General features: G+C 51.6%; 1 protein-coding gene across 2 annotated transcripts in view; it reads right to left on the bottom strand.

The window, feature by feature from the left end:
• MYORG (myogenesis regulating glycosidase) overlaps positions 1-20,116 on the bottom strand; it is a 101,288-nt gene that overhangs the window by 11,755 nt on the left and 69,417 nt on the right. The window lies entirely within an intron of this gene.

Raw genomic sequence — 20,116 nt, 5'->3', positions numbered from 1 at the left:
TGTTAGAAGGTGGGTCTGTGAATTGGCTCAAACCAAGAAGGCTGTAGGACAGTGTGGACACAAGGCCCTCTCTGCAAGCCTGGCTATCAAGACAGTAGTGCTTTGTGAATATATGAAGCAACGTGCCCATGTAGCCGCCTACCAGATATCCAAAACAGAGATATGTATGCCAAATCAGTGGTAGTAACTTTGGCCCTCGTGGAATAAGTTTGCAGCACTTCCAGAGCCTGCTTTTTTGGCCAGTGCGTAGCAGATCTTGATGCAGGATACGATCCAGTGGGAAATGGTCCTTTTCTGCACAACCTTGCCTTTTTTTCACTCCAGCAAACCCCACAAAGAGTTGATTGGGCACCCAGTGTTCTTTGGTACAATCAATGTAAAAGCTTCATGCTCTTTTAGAGTCTTTCCATCTCCTTGGAGGGGTAAGGTGGAGCACAGGACGCTGGCAGGGTAAGGGTTTGGCCGACGTGGCATGGCAACACAACTTTAGGCAAGAAGGATGCTCACGGCTGCAGAACCAGTTTGGGAAGAAGTTGGTATATGGCAGATTGACACAGAGAACCTGCAGCTTACCCACTCGGCGCGCTGATGTTATGGTGACAAGTCATATTGTCTGGAGGGTAAGAAGCCGCAAAGCACAGCTGTGAAGTGGCTCAAAGGGAGTACACAACAAATGTGAGGACCAGTTTATAGTCCCACAGCGCAGGAGAAGGAGAACACAAGTGTTGGAAACCTTTAAAAAAAACACATCAGATTCTGTCATTTAAACCAAAAGGGCTGGTCCAGCACATACAAAAAGTTCAAAAGTGCCCTTTAACAGTGCCCAAAGGAGAGCCTTGCCGGGCAAGAGAAAACAAATAGACCATCAAACTGCTTGGCCGGGGGGACTTCAATCTGGCATGTGCAACACCAAACCACAAATTTGCACCAAGGTCAGGAATATAAATTTTGATTGTCGAGTGATGCCTGGCTGTCCGGATGACATCACCCACCTTGGGAGTAGGGTCGAATGTGTTCAGCAGTCGACACTCAATCGCCATGCATGACGGAGATTACTAGCCTGAATGGCAGCCTGATTTGAGGAAAGATGCCCAATCCCAGGAGCTCTGGATACCATACTCTCCATTCCCACTAGGATAACTTTGGCCTGGTTGGTCCTGAACTTCTTTAGAACTCATGACAAAAGATATATTGGCAGGAAGGCATACAGGATTCCTGACTTCCACTCTAGATGTGATGCATCTCCTAGCGAGATACACCTTGGAAACTCCAAAAGGCAGAACTGCTGACATTGCGTATTCTCAGAAGTGGTGAATAGAGTGAACCAAGGTTCTCCCCATTTGCGGACGAGACCCTGCGCCACTTCCAGGTGTAACTGCCCCTTGTGATATGCTAGGCGTCGAAGGCTGAACTTGTCTGTCCCGGGCATTCAAAGGTACTGCTAGGTGGTTAACCAACAGAAAAATCTCTTGATCCAGCCATTTCCAGAGGTTTAATACCTCCTGGCATAGGGGCTAGGACCCCACACCACTCGGTTTGTTGTAATACCACATGGGGGCGGTGCAGTCTGTAAGCACCTGCACCAGTCTCCTTTTGATGGACGGAAGCAAGGTTTTCAACTCCGAGTGCATGGCCTTCAGCTCCAGGAGGCCGATATTGTACCAGGCCTCCGCAGGACACCAAATGCCTTTGATCTCTGCCTCTCCCAGATAGCCTCCCCTAACCAGAAGTGATGCATCGGTCACCACTGTCTACTCTGGGAGGGGTACGGAGAGGGGGTCTGCTGCTGACCCATTTACCAGTAATCACCACTGCAGATCTTTTGCGGTCTCCTCCGAGACCTGGGCGTAGTTAGAGGTGTCCGCTTGATGTTGGACCCACAGAGAATTCAGATCTCACTGTTGAGCCCCCATTCGCCACTGTGAGGGCTTGACCAACAGGATGCAGAAGGGTATCAGTCCCAGAAGTCTATGGTCTACCTCACTGAAATCAAAAACACAGGCTGAAAGATCGGGTTCAAAACCTGAATATACTGGACTCTTCTTTCTAGGGAAAGGCATGAAACCAAACCATGTCCAGAATGTCACCTATGTGGCAAGTCAGGGTGGTTGCCGGGGGTGCTTCGACGAAAGTTGAACACAGCCTTGGTCAGGGTTACATCAGTGTCAGAAAGTACAATAGGCACCTTGTCCTCTGTTGTCAATGGAGCCAGCATCAGCGTTGAGGCTCTAGGGACTGGTGTGTAGGGTGGTGAGAAGTCAGTGCATGAGCCGGAGGCTCAGTGGATGATTCGGAGGGCCCAACTGGCTCTGAGGGAGAACCTGCTGGTGGTATACCAGATCGGCCCGTTCGGCTCCTTATAGCCGGTAGGCACCAGAGGGAGTAAGTAAAGATCTGAAGAGTAAGAAGATGGCCTTGCGGAACTCTGAGAAATGCCTCAGTGTCACAGGCGGCCCAGAAACTTGGGTTGTGCTAGGAGAAACCTCGGGATGGGATCCATGGTCAACTGACCCCGGGAGGAAGATGGAGAGGCTTGGCAATGCCCTTGTGCCTTCCCAGGAGAATGTAAGTGACTGGAAATGGCAATTTACCACTTGGATTTTTAATGTTTTTATTTTTCGACTTAACTGATGACCAACGTCCGAAATTACTCCTGCAACTTCTAGACAAGGAAAGGGACATGGACCAACCCTTTGCTTGGGAGCCGTGGCTCGACCCCAGGCACCACAGGCAAACCAGATGAGCATCTGTCACAGACATTTGTTTGCAACAGTCCTTACAGGGTTTGATATATGCAGTCTTTGAAGGGGACATTTCCATTGCACACTGTAAAAAGTGTTGGTAATGTTGAACATTGCTGGCTTCAGTCGGGCCCCTTGGCAGAGGAATCTGGTTGGAAATCTCTATCCTAAGCTAGGTTTATTTAGCAAATACATTGTAAAAATTGTGTTGTAAAATGCACCACTAGACCTAGAATTTCCACAACTCCAAGCCGCCTTGAAGATGCTTGCGAAGAGATCCCTTAAACATCCATGATAATTTAGAGGCAATAAAGAATGCTGACCAGGGATTTAAGCAAATTACAGCCTGATTCATCAAGCCGAAATCTGGCCCTTTGCGAGCGCTATTTTTGCATTAGGGATTCATCATCCCAAATGCAAAAATCGGTAATAGCGATTTCGCTATTTTGCGAGGAATTACATTTAAGGAATCTCTATTTGAGATTCCTTAAATGCAATTCATCATCCATTTAAAAATTGCGAATTTGCAATTTCGGCCAGCTATTTACCGCGAGGTCAAACCTCGTGGTAAATAGCGAAAACTTAGAAAAATGCTTTTAAAAGCATTTTTCTAAGTTGCATGTTGCACACACACATGTCCTTTGGACATGTGTGTGCGCAACACCTGTTTCAATTTGCATTTAAGGGGTGCTACAGGGTGTCCTTTGGACACCCCTGGCACCCTTTAAATCGCTACCTTATTTGCGATTAGCTAATTGCTAATCGCAAATAAGGAATACTCCCCATTCATTCCTATGGGCCTTTTGGCCCATAGAAATGAATGGGGAGTTATTCCTTATTTGCGATTAGCAATTTGCTAATCGCAAATAAGGAATGTGTAGGATTCGCAATTCTTTTTGCGATTCCTACATGAATCCCGTTTTGCGAGTCTGTAATAGCGATTCCTTATGAATCGCTATTATAGACTCGCAAAACGGGTCTATGATGAATCAGGCTTATAGTCTTGCTAAGAAAGTGCATTCACAAGGTTCTACTGGTGCTGTTGCTTTCTTCCTAGACGGCCATGGTTTGCCTCGAGAAAAATAAGGATCCAATGAAAAATATCAGAAAAGAACACTACAAAGGTCAGCTTGGCATACTCTTTCAATTTTCAGTTCTTCTTATTCACTGTGGTTACCGGACTCAGAATCCCCCATTAGGATAATTATCCAAACATCTCACACTTATATTTCCAGATTAGGCTGAATGCAGTCCTCTGGATGGTCCTGCAAGACAGATCCTATGGGACATCACCTAGAGAGCTGCAAAAACGGGAGCACAGACAGTCCTGGTGCACACACGGTGTGCTCAAGACAGGCCCTCGGCGAGGCAAGGGTCCAGAGAGTCAGTGCCTGTCACAACCGGCAGCAGACTTCAACAATACCCTGCCAAAGCCCTCCTTGAATTATGAATAATGGAAAGAAACAATTTCAGACTCTGCTTTTTGTAAACTAAAAACAAAGTACATTATTTACTTTATTACTTATGCTGCAGCTAAGCACCAGATTTCACATTTACTAAACTTTAATGGCACACATGTGTTGTTAAATGAACGATTACAATCCAACCGCAGCCCCAGAAGAAACCAGCCCTGCATCTAACCATTGCCTCCTGCGTAGGCGCCACAACCTTCAACGGCTGCAGTGCCGCTCACCGATTAAAAACGAACAACTCCTAGGATGGTTACTTCATCCTAACATAATGATGTAGTGGTGTCTGGTGTGGGAGGATGGGTACGGTGTACTGCAGTAAACAAATGGCTGAACCATGCTGCTCTTCTCTGCTCCCATCTTCTCTCCAGCAGTGATTGCTTTAGGTACTGTTTTGACCACTGACCATTGCCAGACTTCCCCGCATAAGAGCGGTCCCTTCATCCCAGTGGGCAATGGCAGAAGTGGATGGCACCTACGCTGCGCAATGCAGATTTATCCGATACACAAGCAGAGAGTGTGCTCTTCCACACATGAACAGTATAGTGACCCTGCCTAGTGGCAAACCAGTGGCCCCTATGAAGGTCAATGGACAGCAAATGACCTGTGCGAGAATGGCCCTTTGCTGCACTCAATCAATTAATCAGACGGCATTTATATGGCACACATAGTGCACATGTGCAGGAAAGTGCCATTCTTGCACTGGTTTGCCACTAGGCAAGATCTGTTCATGTGTGGAAGAGCACATACTCTGCTTGTGTACCAGCTGCGGCCGGTCCATTGGGGCGGAGGGGCCATGCCCCCCTACCCGTTATGTAAATGTAAATGTACAGGAATTTATATAGCGCAAATCACCGAGCGGTTTCTAAGCGCTTGCTTAGGGAACCCGTCCTGGTATTCCCCTGTGAGATAACCCCGGCAGGGTATCCGCAAGGTGAAAGCCAGGCATCCCGCCGCGAGGGGCCGTTGTGGAGATTGCCCAGAGTCGCAGAGTGTGAACCCGTGAATCGAGTAGGCACCGGAGCGAGAATTGTCGAGTCCGTGGACATTTTAGGACTCAAGACCCCGCCGAGCCGGGAATTGAACCCTCTGACCCGGTCTGACCTCTGCTTCCAGGTCTGCCTCCTCTAACCAGTGAGCCACACTGTTTGCCCCTCCCGAACAGAGTCTGTCAGGCTGACCTTTGTTCAGCCTGACAGACATTGTTCACTTTCAGGTCAGGCAGCCAGGAGCCAGACATGCGCTAAATGCGCAGGCTCCTGGCGGCCTGAGCTGAACTTTGCTGGGCTGAGGAAGTCACAGCTCCTGTGGGCGTGACCTCCTCAGCTCAGCTAAGGTCCCTAAGGCCCTCCCCTCAGTGACGACGGGGAGCGTCACTGATTGCCTTGCACCTGGGCGCTTCAGATTAAGCCCTGAAGCACCCAGGGTTGGGTGTCAATCAGTGACACTTCATCACAGAGTGGACCCTAGGTCAGCCAATGAGGGAAAGCAGCAGTTCCAAGCCTCCTGGGACTTCTGAGGCAGAGCTGCAGGTAAATGTGTGTGTGTTTTTTAAATTAATGCTGGGGGCCTGCGTGTATGTATGAATGTGTCTTGTGAATGGATGTGTGTGTGTGCGTGCAAATGCATGGCTTTGAATGTGCATGTGTGCGTGTGTGTCCTGTCTGCACACTCCCTCCAAAACGAACCAGCCGCCACTGTTGTGTACAGGATAAATCTGCAGGTACTAAGATGAATTGATGTCAGACAGCTGTACACTACCAAAATGCTGCCTTTTGATGTATTTCTACGAGGTCGATATCTGCCCAGAAGATTCATAACTAGTGCCTGAGACGAGCTTCATTGCAATATCAACCCACGTGGCGCTATGCTGCCTTCTCCAACAGCTGTCTACAAAGATCACAGAACTAGAACAGAGAGCTAGATTGCTCGCCTGGCGCACATAATGTGCACACACTGGGGATGAGGTGCTTGAGAAGACAGCTTTAGAACCATTAACCTTCAATGGTAATATACTGCAGTCTGCTCCATAGGAAAGACTTTAAATTCATTAGTCCCAATTCTAGCGACATGGGATATTCAAATATTTCATCAGCACGCTAGTGAACCAACAGCAGAACACTGGGGAATCCACTAACAGACTGACGCTGCTGCCGGATGTTCATTCAGAATGTCAGACTTGTTTTCTCGCATGAATGAGGAAGACATTTCAGATTATAACATCTGGAGCACTAGCCACATTTTCCACAATATTCACCCCACGTTCTTGTTCATTTACTGCACTCTCCTCCATAGCAAATGCTTTCAATCGTTTCCTATTTCAGCAACATGACGTTCAGCGTGCCTTACATTTGTCGTGAATATGAAATGTAAACACTTTAGTTCATTTAAACTCTGTAGTGAAGCTTTAGTGCAACACTAGAGAATCAACCCCTGCTGCTGATGGAACGACGGGGTTTAGTCAAATCAGAAATACTATTTTCTCACATGGATTAGGACAATTTATGGGGGCTTGGCTAAGCACGCAATGGCGGAGGACGCTCTTGGGTAGAGCTCCGTGATCAGCTCCCCCTTCCCTGAGCCGATTATCCGTCCAAATTCATCGTGGCTGCCTGAAACTGCAGGCGGACCTCCCCGGAGCCCATTGCGGCGATCTGGCCGACTTTCGCCCTGAGACACCGACGGGGCCGACCCGGGCCTATCCTGAGGCCCTCCTGCGGGACTGGGTGCCCTCTGACCGGCGGAGCAGTCAAGGGAGACCGAGGCTTGGGCCTAGAGAACAGGCCCCAACTGATCGACCACATCGCGCTGCCTGCGGCCCACGGGCCGACCACTGCCACACCGGGAGCACGCACCGGTGGTCCGGAGGCTGCCCTGCCTCACCACAGGGCACCAGTGCCGGGCCCGGGCAGAGAGGTGAACGGACGCCCACCACCCACATCGCGGCCTCCAGTCGACTGCTGCCCCGGAAAAAGGTGAGGCATAACCGGGCTCCCCATTGGCACACCTGGGCCAGCCGGGGAGCGGGGATCGACCCCGGAGAGGTGTGGGATGTGACCGGAGCGCCGGCCAACGGAGACCCTCCCCCGGGAAGCCACACTGCAGCCGGCACCACCCGGTGAGCCCACAACGCCTCAACCGATACCGAGGAGCCAGCGCGGAGCGGCCGCCCCCAAGCCTGACGCTGCGGACCTGAGCCCCCGGCCTGGGAGTTACGCCACCGGGGGCGCACGGAGGGGCATTCAACCCTGGGCCCACCTGCGGGCCCCCTCCTACGGAGGTGGAGGCTGCTCGGGGGTCAGTGAGGCACACGTGGCGGGGTGATTCGGCTTGGACAGTGACGCCCGGACCCCCCCGGACACACGCACCGCGCACGCCTCCTCGGCCCCTGCTACACCCGGGACGGCTAGGCGGAGCCATGTGGTGGTAGGGAGAAGACCCGCCTGACGGACCCCCCCCCGGACGCAACGACGACGGCCCGATCGAAGGGACGGCTGCCGACCACCAGGCCCCCCACCCAGGAGGGGAGTGATCCCGGGGGCGCCACCGGAGTAGAACAGGCGACTACTCTGCCGGACGGGCACCCCCTGCCCATGTCCGGGGGAGTGCGGACCCGCACCGGGACTGGTGGGGCCCCACCAAAGGGGAAAACAGACAAACTGCTGCACAAAATGGCCGCCGAACAATTGGCCACGAGGCTGGACAGCGTGCTGGCAGCTGTGGAACGCATGGAACAGTCGCTCCAGCAGACCAGAACATCCCTGGAGTCAAAAATAGATGGTGTTGCTGTGGACATGACCCTCCTACGAGACGATCACAGGAAATTATCCGACCGGACCAAGACCCTGGAGGGCACAGTGAAGGAGATTGAACCCAAGGTCACCCAGACGGACAGGCAAGTGCAGGATCTCCTGAACAGGGTGGAGTTCCTGGAGGACAGGGCAGAGGATGCGGAAGGGAGGGCGAGACGCAACAACATCAGACTCGTGGGGGTCCCTGAAAAATGGGAAGGGAACCACCCCGCGCAGCATGTGGAAGAGTGGCTACGGACCCTGTTACCCGAAGGCTCGCTATCGCCCCACTTCGTTGTGGAACGTGCACACCGAGTGCCGACAAGGCCCCATACCACCGGCGCTAACCCGAGACCACTGCTCTTCAGGATATTGAACTATAGAGACAGGGACACGGTGCTGCGGGAAGCAAGACGACTGGGCGAAATACGCATAGACAATGCGACGATCATGTTCTTTCCTGATTACACCATCCAGGTGCAGCGCCAGAGGCACGACTTCATGGAAGTGAAGCGGAGACTACGCACCGCAGGCCTCAAATACTCCCTGCTCTTCCCTGCCAAACAGAGTGGTGGCGGGGGACAACACCTACTTCTTCGGAACCCCCGAGGAGGCCAGTGAGTGGCTGGACGGGGGCACGGACACGGCACCCAAACACTCTCGTGGAGGTGAGACAAGGTCCAGGCCACGCGGGCCGCGGCGCCGCCGCAGACATAGAACCCAACAGTCCCAACGGATGGAGGAGGGGTCGCGGCACTCTCCCCCGATGGACCAGATGCTCCAAGAACAACGCGATGCACTCCGGAGGGTTTCCCAGCTGAGCAACCCGCCTTCACAAGAGACGATCCTGGAGGACGGTCAGCAGACGATACCCAACGACGAGGATGAGGCCATATATGGGATCCCGAACTCACAGATCTCAGTAGACCTGCCAGTCGTCACGCCGCAAACCTCTGACCTGATTCACTGACTCCGCAGGAGTAGTTTGCGAAGAGTTTGCCATGGCGGGGGGGGGCGGCAGAGGCCAACTGGACGATGAAGCGCAGCTGACGCCCGACGCTGCTGGGGGCGTCTTCTTCTCCCCCCCCTGCCTGCCGATTGGACAGTGGACATCTGGAACAGTGAGTACTGCCCCTGTGACACTGGTGATCGACGGGGTGGGTAATGGCGGGGTTGTCTTTCAGCATGCACCCAACCTTGACCACCTCCAGGTGCGGGCCCGGGTGGGGGAGGACTCCTCCTGATAGGGGCTTAGGGCTCACATCGCATGCCATTCTGCCTCCCACCCGCAGGGACCCGCACAAGCAGGGCCCCCCACGAACAGAGTGACTCCAAACGCCGGAGCGCAGACGGTGGCCACCAGCACCCTGTATCATAAGGCTCGGGGATGGGACTTGATTTCCTTAACTGACTGCACATCCTCATCGCCGAGACTGTGCTTAGTTCACATTGCCCCTTAGATTAGCAAGGTTGTTCCTCTCACTTGAGAACATGGACGGTGGCCCGTTTCGCCACTGCCCTTTTGGTATTTTAGTGGGGTTCACCCGCTGTTGGTTACTGTTATTCATTGTTTTTCCCCACCCTAATGTCTTCCCGAACATTGCTGAGTGTATTGTGGGGGGTGGATACGGGAGAGCTGGGGGAAACGCTGTGAGAGCCCTTGGTAGAGCTGCTGTTAGTAGAAATGTTGGGGAGGAGTATATACTGCCAGAATGACCGCGATTAAGCTATGTACCTGGAACATCAGGGGCATGCACACACCTGCACGTAGGTATCAAATATACTCCTACCTGAAAAGGCAACAGGTGCAGGTTGCACTTCTACAGGAAACACACCTGTGTGGGGCGGAGGTGGCTGCGCTGCGACGCAGATGGCGGGGACAATTGTATGCCACTGAGTACTCCTCGTTTGCCCGCGGGGCGCTATTGTGGGTAAAGCCGGGCACTCCCTTCACAATGTCAGAGGTTTACACGGACCCGGAGGGGAGGTATGTCCTGGTAAAGGGACGCATGGACGAGCAACCAGTAGTCCTGGCGTCCATTTACGCTCCAAACACGGACCAGGGAAACTTCCTGGCACGCATTTCGGAGAAACTGGCGCCCTGGCACGGCGTCCCATGGATACTGGGAGGTGACTACAACACGGTGCTGGACCCTGTGATGGACCGCTCGGTCCCGCCCAGGCCAGAAGCAACATCCCTGGGGGCCACGAGGGCACTCACACAATGGGCGACACAGTGGGGCCTGAAAGATGCATGGTGCGCGCACAATCCCGATGCCAGGGTATACTCTTATTTCTCAGGGGCGCACGCGCTACACGTCCGCCTTGACAGATACATGGTGTCGACGGAAATGCTGCCGCACATCACTGACTCTCAATACCTCGGCCGGACACACTCGGACCACAACCCACACACCCTGCACATGGCTTGGGAACGCCCGCACCCACCCATCCCTACATGGCGACTACAACCTGCTTTGCTACTAGACACCCCCTTTAGGGACTCCCTGCAGGCCTGAGTAACACAATACTTCACTGACAACTCGGGCACAGCGTCCTCCCCGAGAGTGGAATGGGACGCCTTCAAGGTGGTGATACGGGGACACTGCCTGAGCACACAGGGGAGCATACAGAAGAAGTTGGAGGCAGATATACGCAGGGTGGAAGCGGACTTACTCCGCTGGGAGCAGGAGACGGTGGGTGGCAAGGGAGACCGGCTGAGGGAGGCCCGAGCGGAACATGCAGCATTGCTGGAAAGACTGCGACACGTTAACTTCGCGGCCCACTCGGCGCGAGTGCACCAACACAGTGACAAGCCCGGGAGACTATTGGCCTGGCTGGTCAGACAGGAGACCCGCACGGAGCCAGTGTCCGCTATCCGTACAGCTGAGGGAGGGATAGTATACACACAAAGCAAGATACATCAAGCGTTTGTGGGGCACTACCAGGCCCTGTACAAATCACAACTGAGGGTCTCCGCGGCCTACATTGCGGATTACCTTGTAGACATCCCACTGCCTTCCCTCACGGACGCACAACAGGGGGATCTAGGAGCACCATTCACCCCGGAAGAAATGCGCGAAGCCATTTTCGCACTGTCCAATGGCAAGTCCCCTGGCCCGGATGGCCTACCCGCTGAATTCTTTAAGGCATGTTCGGACACACTGATCCCGGAGATGCTCAAGCTGTATAACAATGCTATTGAGGACTCGGCGCTCCCAGACTCGCTCAATGAAGCAAACCTGGTCTCACTATTGAAGCCAGGCAGGGATGGTACGAGCATGGGGTCCTACAGGCCATTGGCCATGTTGAACACCGACTATAAAATCTTCACCTCCCTTTTGGCCCGACGCTTGGCCTTAGAGGTCCAGACCCTGGTACATGCAGATCAGAATGGCTTCATGCCGGCGAGGAGCACCTCCCGTAACCTGCGTCGCCTCTTCCGAGTTCAGGAAGCGGCCACGACGCATTGGCCTAGATCGGGATGTCTAGTCTTGGACCTAGAGAAGGCTTTTGACTCTGTGGAGTGGCCATACCTGGGGGCGGTACTGGACAGATTCGGAGTAGGCGATGCCTTCGCGGACATGGTCGGACTACTTTACCGGAGGCCCAGCGTCCGAGTGCGGACGGGCGGGCTGCTATCGGAGGGGGTGAGGGTACGCAGAGGCACCCGACAGGGCTGCCCCCTGTCCCCCTCCTTTTCTCTCTGGCCATCGAGCCCCTGGCGGCTCTACTACGGGACAAGGGAGTGGAATGGGGGATCCCGCTGGCCGATGGAATACACACGGTCTCGCTTTACGCGGACGACCTGCTGCTCTATGTGCGAGACCTCACCGCGGTGCCCGCCGCGCTGTCGGGCATTTTCCGGCCCTTCGAAGAGGTGTCGGGCCTCAGGGTCAACTGGACCAAGTCCGGAGTATACTCGTTCAGCCCGGACCTGGGGGAGTGTGACGTGCACCTTGGAGGAGCTCGGCTCGCATGGTACCCGACCACGTTCAAATACCTCGGGCTACACGTTTACAGAGACCCACAGAACATATTGGAGGGCAATCTGGTGCGCGCTATCTCCTCATTGCGGGCCCAGGTGAACTTCTGGAAGACCTTGCCATTGAACGTGCCCAGCCGGATTGCATTATCCAAAATGATAGCGCTTCCCAGGCTACTCTACCACTTTGCGAATATCCCACTGTATGTCCCCACACGGATATTCCGCGAACTGGAATCAATGCTTCGCGGACTGATCTGGAACACGGGACGCCCACGCGTAGCTCTGGCGAAGCTATACTCCCCGACCGCGGAGGGAGGGCTGGCAGTTCCCAACATGGAGCTATATTACCTAGCTGCACAGCTACAATGGGTGACGTACTGGCTTAGCGGCTCACATATCGACGACACGGCAACCGCAGACTACCAATGGACACACCCACAGGTGTGCGCCCTGTTTCACCCATTGACCAAGGGCCCCCGCCCTCTACCCCTACACATGACTGTGGCCCGCAAATGCTTTGTCCGTAGTCTGAAACTGACACAGAATGTCAGGCCATATGCCCCTGCCCTCCCCCTGATGGGCACCCCCCGAAGGAGTGGGATGGTGACGCCACGCAACCTGGAGCTCTGGACTGCAGCCGGAGTGGAGACCATGGGCGACCTATATGCAGACGGGGCCCTGCTTCCATTTGCGGAATTGTCGGAGGGCACGGGCCTGCCGGCGGGGCAATTCCTGCTACACGCGTCGGTGCTGCGGGCGTACACTGACTCCTGGGGGGACATCCAGGACGAGCCACCGATGCATTATCTAATCCAATACCTGCATGTCATGGGCAGAGGCTCACACATTACACACTGGTTGGCGCAGGCGCTTCTCATTCACACGCAAAGACCCACACAGCAGATCAGGGACAAATGGGCAACCCACCGTGGGAGAGACTGGACGGATAAGGAGTGGAACATGGTTCTGGCCAGCCCTGTGAACATCCCCCGCAACTCCCGCTTCCGAATCATCCAGTTGTACATACTACACCAGGCGTACTTGTCACCAGATAGAATAAATAAATACTTTGCGACCAACACTGCCGCCTGTCCCAGATGCGACCTGCTGGACGCGGACATCCTACATATGCTCTGGCACTGCCCATCTCTGGCTACATACTGGGGGGAAGTGACATCACTCCTGACTCGCAGCACAGGCCCGGGGCTACCTGACACGTGGGAGGCATGCGTTCTTGGGTTATATAAAAGGACTAAACAGAATAAAACACAAGCCCGGTTCTGGGATCTGGGCCTCATCACGGCCAAACGACTGCTCACTCGGCACTGGAAGAGACGGGAACCACCTACCCCAGCACACTGGTTTGCATCCTTTACTAACTGGGCCAGAGCAGAGGGTACGACACTACACCGGGAGGAGATAGCGGGTTTGAGGCAATTCCCGATCGCACAGCTCTGGGATGACATCCTGGGGTCCCTACAGGGGGAGGGCGCGGTCAGAGGGCTCACATAGAGAACGCTGTGATGGGCGGGCACCACAGGGGCGGCAGCTAAGTAGGCGGCACCACGCATCACGTCCTCCCCTCCCCCAGCAATGGACGCCGACCCTCAAGCGCGCAATGCATGGACACAGTCAGCCGCACACACGAAGGCTCTCTAGCAAATGCCGACTCGAAATCCGACCCCAGCCCCAAGCCACTGGCACCGCTCCCGCAAGTACACTCCACCCCCCCCCACCCTTTCCCCTTATATGCTCTCATTTTTACGGTATCGGACTCCTGATTCCCAGCTGTAGCCATAACACCCTTCCACGTCACGGTGGGAAGACGCCATTAGCCGCGCCCTCGACAGCGAGCACAGGCGCGGGCAATATTTGCCACAACAACAGCTAGGCTACTCCACTTGTCTGCTACACACGCCGCACGCCAGGCCGACGACCGGCGAAGCACCACTGCCCACAGGGGCTGTCCCTCATCAAGTCCGCGATTATCTGCGCATGTGCGCCACTGACCCCTCAATCCACTAACACATTATCAATATACACTGCATTGTCTAGAGGGCTTTTGGCACCTGGCATGCGGGACAGGCACGACGCAGCGCAGCCATGAAAGAAACATTGGGACACGCCGATACGAAATGTTCTGTTTCGTTTGCAGAATTAACGGTTTAATTATAGAAAAATTGTAAAATAAGACGTCACTTATGGAAATGTTTATTTGCAGAACAAAAGTATTGTTAACATAATACCTGCAGTCTAGCATGCCAGAGACGAGTGAGGTGCCGCAGAGCACCCTCCCCTGTAAACCCTCACCCTTACGATCTACCGCTTTTTTTTTGCAGCCGGCCCGCAGGGTTGTAGGCTTTGCTATATGTACTGCACTTTTGAACAATAATAAACGTCTTACAAAAAAAAAAAAAAAAAATGGATTAGGACAATTTATGTGGATGTATAGAAAATGTGTCCTATTTCAGTTATCGGAACATTAACCACAATGTCCATGAGAAAACTGTAAGAGAAACAAAAATTCACTCAAAAGCAGCTCACCGAATTAATTCAGAGGATCAGCATTTTAAACAGGGTGCAATTATTTTAAAAATTACAATACATAATATTATTTCAGCACCACTAATAAATGATTTATATTGTGACCAAGATCTTTATATATATTCCTATCTGCCTCAAAACCAGGCATTCCATGCGAGGCATTTAACAGGACAAAAATGGTAGAGCCGTATCACCAAAAAACAACACCAACAGGTATGCATCCTTCCACCGAAACAGTACCATGAAAAACACATCAACTAACAAACAATTTCATTCCAAATTTGAAGGGTCTGTTTTACAATAGCAATATAGTTGGGTGTAGCTCCCAGATAGAAATTAACACAGGTGCAACCGGGCCAGCGGCTTCATCCCGGTCATTTGGACTGCACCCCACTCAATAACTAGCTGAGAGTGGCATCAGTCTTGGATGATATTAGTTAAATGACCTATTTCACCAATAAATCACGTTTTGTCTTTCTCAGTTGTCATACGGCTGACCAGACCTTGAGTCTGGGAAAAGACATGCTCACCCTTAGAGCGCCCATTAGCAAGATTACGCCCAAAAGCAGCACTGCAAAAGGACCTTTACCTGTGCAACAGTTGTTTGTGGAAAGGGAGCTTGCTAGCAGGGCCACCAACTAGCCCATAACATTTTTCTCACAACCCCAACATGCAATACAAAACGATGCTGCCCCAAGTGCAAAGTCATCCCCAGAACAACCCGCCCCCCATATCTATCAGAGCTGCTCTCTTTATCTAATGGTCTTAAAGGCCTCAAAAGTAGTGACTCCCTTCAACCTGACGGTAAAAAGATTCAGATCCTCGCTTGCAAAGAAGCACTCTTTCACTGTAACCACCATGCTGCCACTTGGAACTCGCTGCGTCTCGACATCACAACAAGACTGTTACAATGAGAAAACACTTAAAAACTCAACCTTTCCAGAACTCATGCCTGCCCTCTTCAAAAACTTGCAGCCGGTGTAGTAATATGTCATGTATCTTATACGTTCCTTCATATATTTATTAAATATCAGTATAACATTATTTTGATGTATATCTCTGCAATGCAATATCTTCTAAATGTTTTAATGTAATATGTGCAAATGAGTTATATGTAAAGTGCCACAACTCTAGTGTGGTGCATAAGCAATCCAGAAGATTATTTTAAAAAGTAAAGTTTTGCACCAGGCATGCAGGTCTGTCCAGATATTTCCTCTTTCCACAGCTGTTCGACAACAAACTGGTTCTAAGAGGAACAGGAAAGGTCTCTTGTAACAGGAAGAGTCACTGAGGATTTCTGAACTGCACTACAACCTAACCTTTCGGCCACAAGAAGAGAGTTGATTAATAATGATTTTTTTCTCTGCGCAAAGCAGACTGGATCTTGCACACTTTTTTCAATTACACAGCTAAGAACATACAAATGCAAATTAAGTTCCTTTAAATCATCAATATAGTTAAAGAAGTTACAATAGATCTCAACTCATTATCAAACATTTAACAAATGCACATTTAAGAATCCATATTGTTGGGGAACGTTTGCAGCAAAGGATGTTCCCTCAAATATGTGAAAATAAAAATATCACCTCGAAGCCTTCTACATTCAGAAGCAAAATACAAAACAATGAACGTTAATGTGGATTTTAGCCACCATTAAATCAACACGAGACATTAGTTTATTAAACCCTAAAAACCACATTAATTAATCAACCATGTTAGTCAGTTTCTCTATCAATAAGTGTTGAAAAACTGCTGGCAGTAGGGACGCAAGTGAATGAACTAAGAAAGCGTTCTTGTGGTCAATTTAAGATCAGTGGATCAGATGAGACATTTATTAGCTGACCGCACACGAGAAAGGACTTGAGCAGAATCCAGCAACAATCCCTAAATGAGAGCTGGGTGTCACTCATGACTTTTCTCTTCACCTGACTGGAAACCATGTATTAAATGATTTACCGTAGCACGAGTCTGGCTAATGCACCAAAAAGAACTCCTGGTTCGGAATCAAGAATGAAACACTCAAGCGTCTCTTATGCTTAAATGAACAAGCCCAACAATCACTTCTGATTTGTTTTTTTTAGCTTGTGGTTTTTAGGCTGCCACACTAGAGAAAGGCAAGAACGGTGGACCACTAGCTGCTGTTTAAAATGTTGTAACTTGGCTGTAAGGTCCACCTGCTCCGTAACGCTTCCTCTTACTCCCTTTCAACCCGGTTAAGTGGGATCACTAGAACTTTGCTGCCCGCTAGCCGCCAATTCTGCATCCTGTGGAATGGTGGTAAAAACCTGACTGCGGCTCACTCGCAAAGCAAGTCTACGTAGCTGAAAGGATCAGGACACATTGAGCTCTAGCTCTGAACCTCAATTCTGGCTGGGAATGGAACTTGGAGATAAAACCAATTGTAGGCCTGCGTGCTACTCTCAACTTTTCACCCAGCCCTCACGGAATCACCGGACTCAAGCTGCTCTTAAGGCCGACCATCTTTTGAGTGTTCTCTGGAGTTCATTCAGATAGGATCTTATGGTCACTGCAGGGGTTCTAGCTCTCACAATGAATTTCTACTTGGGTTGGGATTTGTCTGTTAAACCCGCTACAGGCCAACATGCAGAGGGCTAATTCCTGGCTGAAGGAGGGTCTCTCTGTAACGCATAACAGGCTGAAGAATCTAGGCCCTACTCTTGGGTGCTTTAGATTTCAAGCTTTTTTTTACTTTATGTTCCTTTTTAATTAAACATGGCTATTAGTTAGATAAAATGCCCTCACAGGCTTTTCTATACCTCTGATCACAAACAGAAAACAACAAATAATGCCTCAGCCACTCCGTCTTAAATCAATGAGTTCTTACATCTGGTGGAATCGTTCATAGGGCTTTAATAACGGAAGAGTGCTTTTTGCTCCACAAGTGGGTTTCATCGAAGGGATACACAAATACATACTCTACAAAATAAGGTGCAGACTTAACTGAAGATTAAAGAGCAGGCCAAGTTAGTTAGGATTCGTGGATGCGAATCCACTATTAGTAACTCTCTTTGTGCGTACCTGCTGCCCGTTTGCTGTTGGAACAGCTTCCTTCTTGTGGACCCAGGCTACTCCTCGCCGGACCCGCTCCGCGGGTCCCGCTTCGTGTTTGGGAGCATAGGAACTTCGGGAGTGCGTGCAGACGCCAAGGGTGCCGGTAAGCCTTGCAGGGCTGCGAGCAGCGTGGTCAGGGACTCCATATCCCAGGAGTCCCTGATAGCCCGCCTGCAATCACCTGGGCCGCTCTCCCTGCAAGCCCCGCCCCTTCACCAATCACACCATCTATATACAAATGCTTGCCCCACCGCTACGCGGGAGCGCGCCGGGAGAAGCCCGGGACAAGGGCGGGACCGTCTGTGGCCGTCCGGGGCCGGAGGAGGCCGGGCTGGGCCACATCCCTTGGCTCCATAAAGCGGATATCCAGCCACCAGGATTATGGCTTCAGGAACCCGGTCTTGTAAGACAAAGAAATCTGCTGGAGACGTTGTTTTAGGTACTATGGACCAGTTCATAACCCGTGCTGTCTCCATAGTTGAGAAGGAGATAATCTTGGCTGAGCGAAGGTTGTCTCGGGACTCCTTTAGCACGTCTAATAAGCGCTCTTCTTTGGGCGCCATTGCCCTAGCTGATAGCCCTGGTCACATCCCATCAACTCCTTTATTAATAGTTGATTCCCCCACCATTGACGAGAGAGTGAGTCGAATTAGGGCTAGCCTAGAAAGGGTAACCACCACAGCTCCAAGTATTGTGCTCGACCCGACACACTCCACTTCCTCTCTTTTTAGTATTCCATCACCAGAGAGGCAGATTCCAGATCGCACTCCCAATACCCCTGATGATTCGAGCCCCCAAGTGCTTGTTAATATAGCTGTGAATTCCCCATCCACTGCAGGCCATTCTGGTACTAACACTTCTAGAGTGGTAGTCCCTGAAACTGTACCTGTAGGGAATCTAACCCTAGGCACCGTCCCTCAAAAGAAGAGAAAGCGTCCCACTAGTCCCCGTAGGGGAGGCTCTCTAAAACCTCACAGTAAGGTTAGTAGGAACATCACACCAAAAGGGGGTATTACCCCGAATCAGGTTCCTCACTCAAAACCCCAAGCGTCCCATACTGGAGACTCTGCTGTCGAGGGCACTCCTGGGCAATTGGCTCCTATAGATGCTAGCATTGTCCCCCAAGTTGAGAGCATTATTAAGTCTGTGGTGATGCCACTTGTAGATAAGATCGATGGCCTCACACGCAAACTAGCCTCACTTGAGCAGTCAATGCTGGACAACTTTTATGCAGTGAAATCGTTAGTTAAATTTCACGCTAAAACCCAGGCTGAAGATAACGGTGGGCTAAGGAGTGGTGCCGCTTCAACAGCTCCGTCTATTCCGGCAGCCCTCCCTGATCCCTCACCTAGTTTAAAAACGCCTGCCTTGGCTAAGGCGCCCAAACCTATTACTGGAACCATACCCCTCCCATCGACCCCTACCCCTGAGGCTAGTTTGGTACGCCCAATGAATAAATCCAGCACCCATGCATCAAAGGCACCTAAGGTCAAATTTGCTGCAAATCCCAAGCCTACCACTTCCAAAACTAAGGCAACTGGAGATACAGTGACCGTAAGCAAGGGCGCCGCAATCATAATCACATCCCCTCCTATTTCTGCTTCACATGCAGCGCCCAAATCCCCAGCAAAAACCACAACAAAATCCCCAGCCAAAGACAGGATAAAACGGCGTACGCCAAATGCTAGCCTTCCGCCTGGCTGTAAGCCTTATGTGGTTATCCTAACAGGGGTACCCGAGCTTGAAGAGGGTTCTTGTGAGTCCTATTCTGAACTCAAACACAAGACGCTCTCCTGGCTAAAAGCTAATAGACCCCTCCCAGGGCACATTGATGGCAGAATAGCCTTCGTCCGACGGGTGGGTTGGATCGGTAACAGACGCAAGGCTATTACCGGGGACTGTGTGTTGATTAATTTCAACGATCCCAGAGCTGCTGGCATGATTTGTAGCCAACAGTCGCAGCACAACTTTTGCGACATACAAACTAGGGATTTGGGGTATTTTTATCACCCCCCCCCCCCTTAATGGGGCTCAATAATAATAATAATTTCTTTCAAGATGGGGGTAGAGGTGTATGGTTCCCCCATTACCCAACCTTGGATCCTAGAGCAAGGGTATGGACCCGCTCCCAACCAACCACTCCACAGGGTTGGGGCTGGTGACTTAACACCTTAGAGGTAACAATTGTCTCCCCCCAAAGGGCTAACACAACTTCTCTGGTAGGGGAGGTACCGCTGACCAATATTGTTGTGCCCCATCCCTCGCCTACCCCAATCTTACCCATTCCTTCAGGTGATGGGACAGACAAACTTGAACTAGTGGCTGGACCACAAATTTCGGGTCCTCAGGGTGGGAATAGTGGCTATAATGTGTCCCAGCATCATGCCCCTTTGAAAATCATTAGTTGGAATGTGGCAGGCTTAAGCAGTAAGCTAGATGTCCCAGACTGGGTGGCGCTCGTTGAACCCCACTCAGTTTGCGCATTTCAAGAGACATGGTGCGTAGAACCTA

The sequence above is a fragment of the Lissotriton vulgaris genome, chromosome 3_1 (assembly GCF_964263255.1).
Source record: "Lissotriton vulgaris chromosome 3_1, aLisVul1.2, whole genome shotgun sequence".
In the NCBI taxonomy this organism is placed as follows: domain Eukaryota; kingdom Metazoa; phylum Chordata; class Amphibia; order Caudata; family Salamandridae; genus Lissotriton; species Lissotriton vulgaris.
The sequence above is the reverse complement of the archived record's forward strand: the minus strand, read 5'-3'. Positions and strand labels throughout refer to the sequence as shown.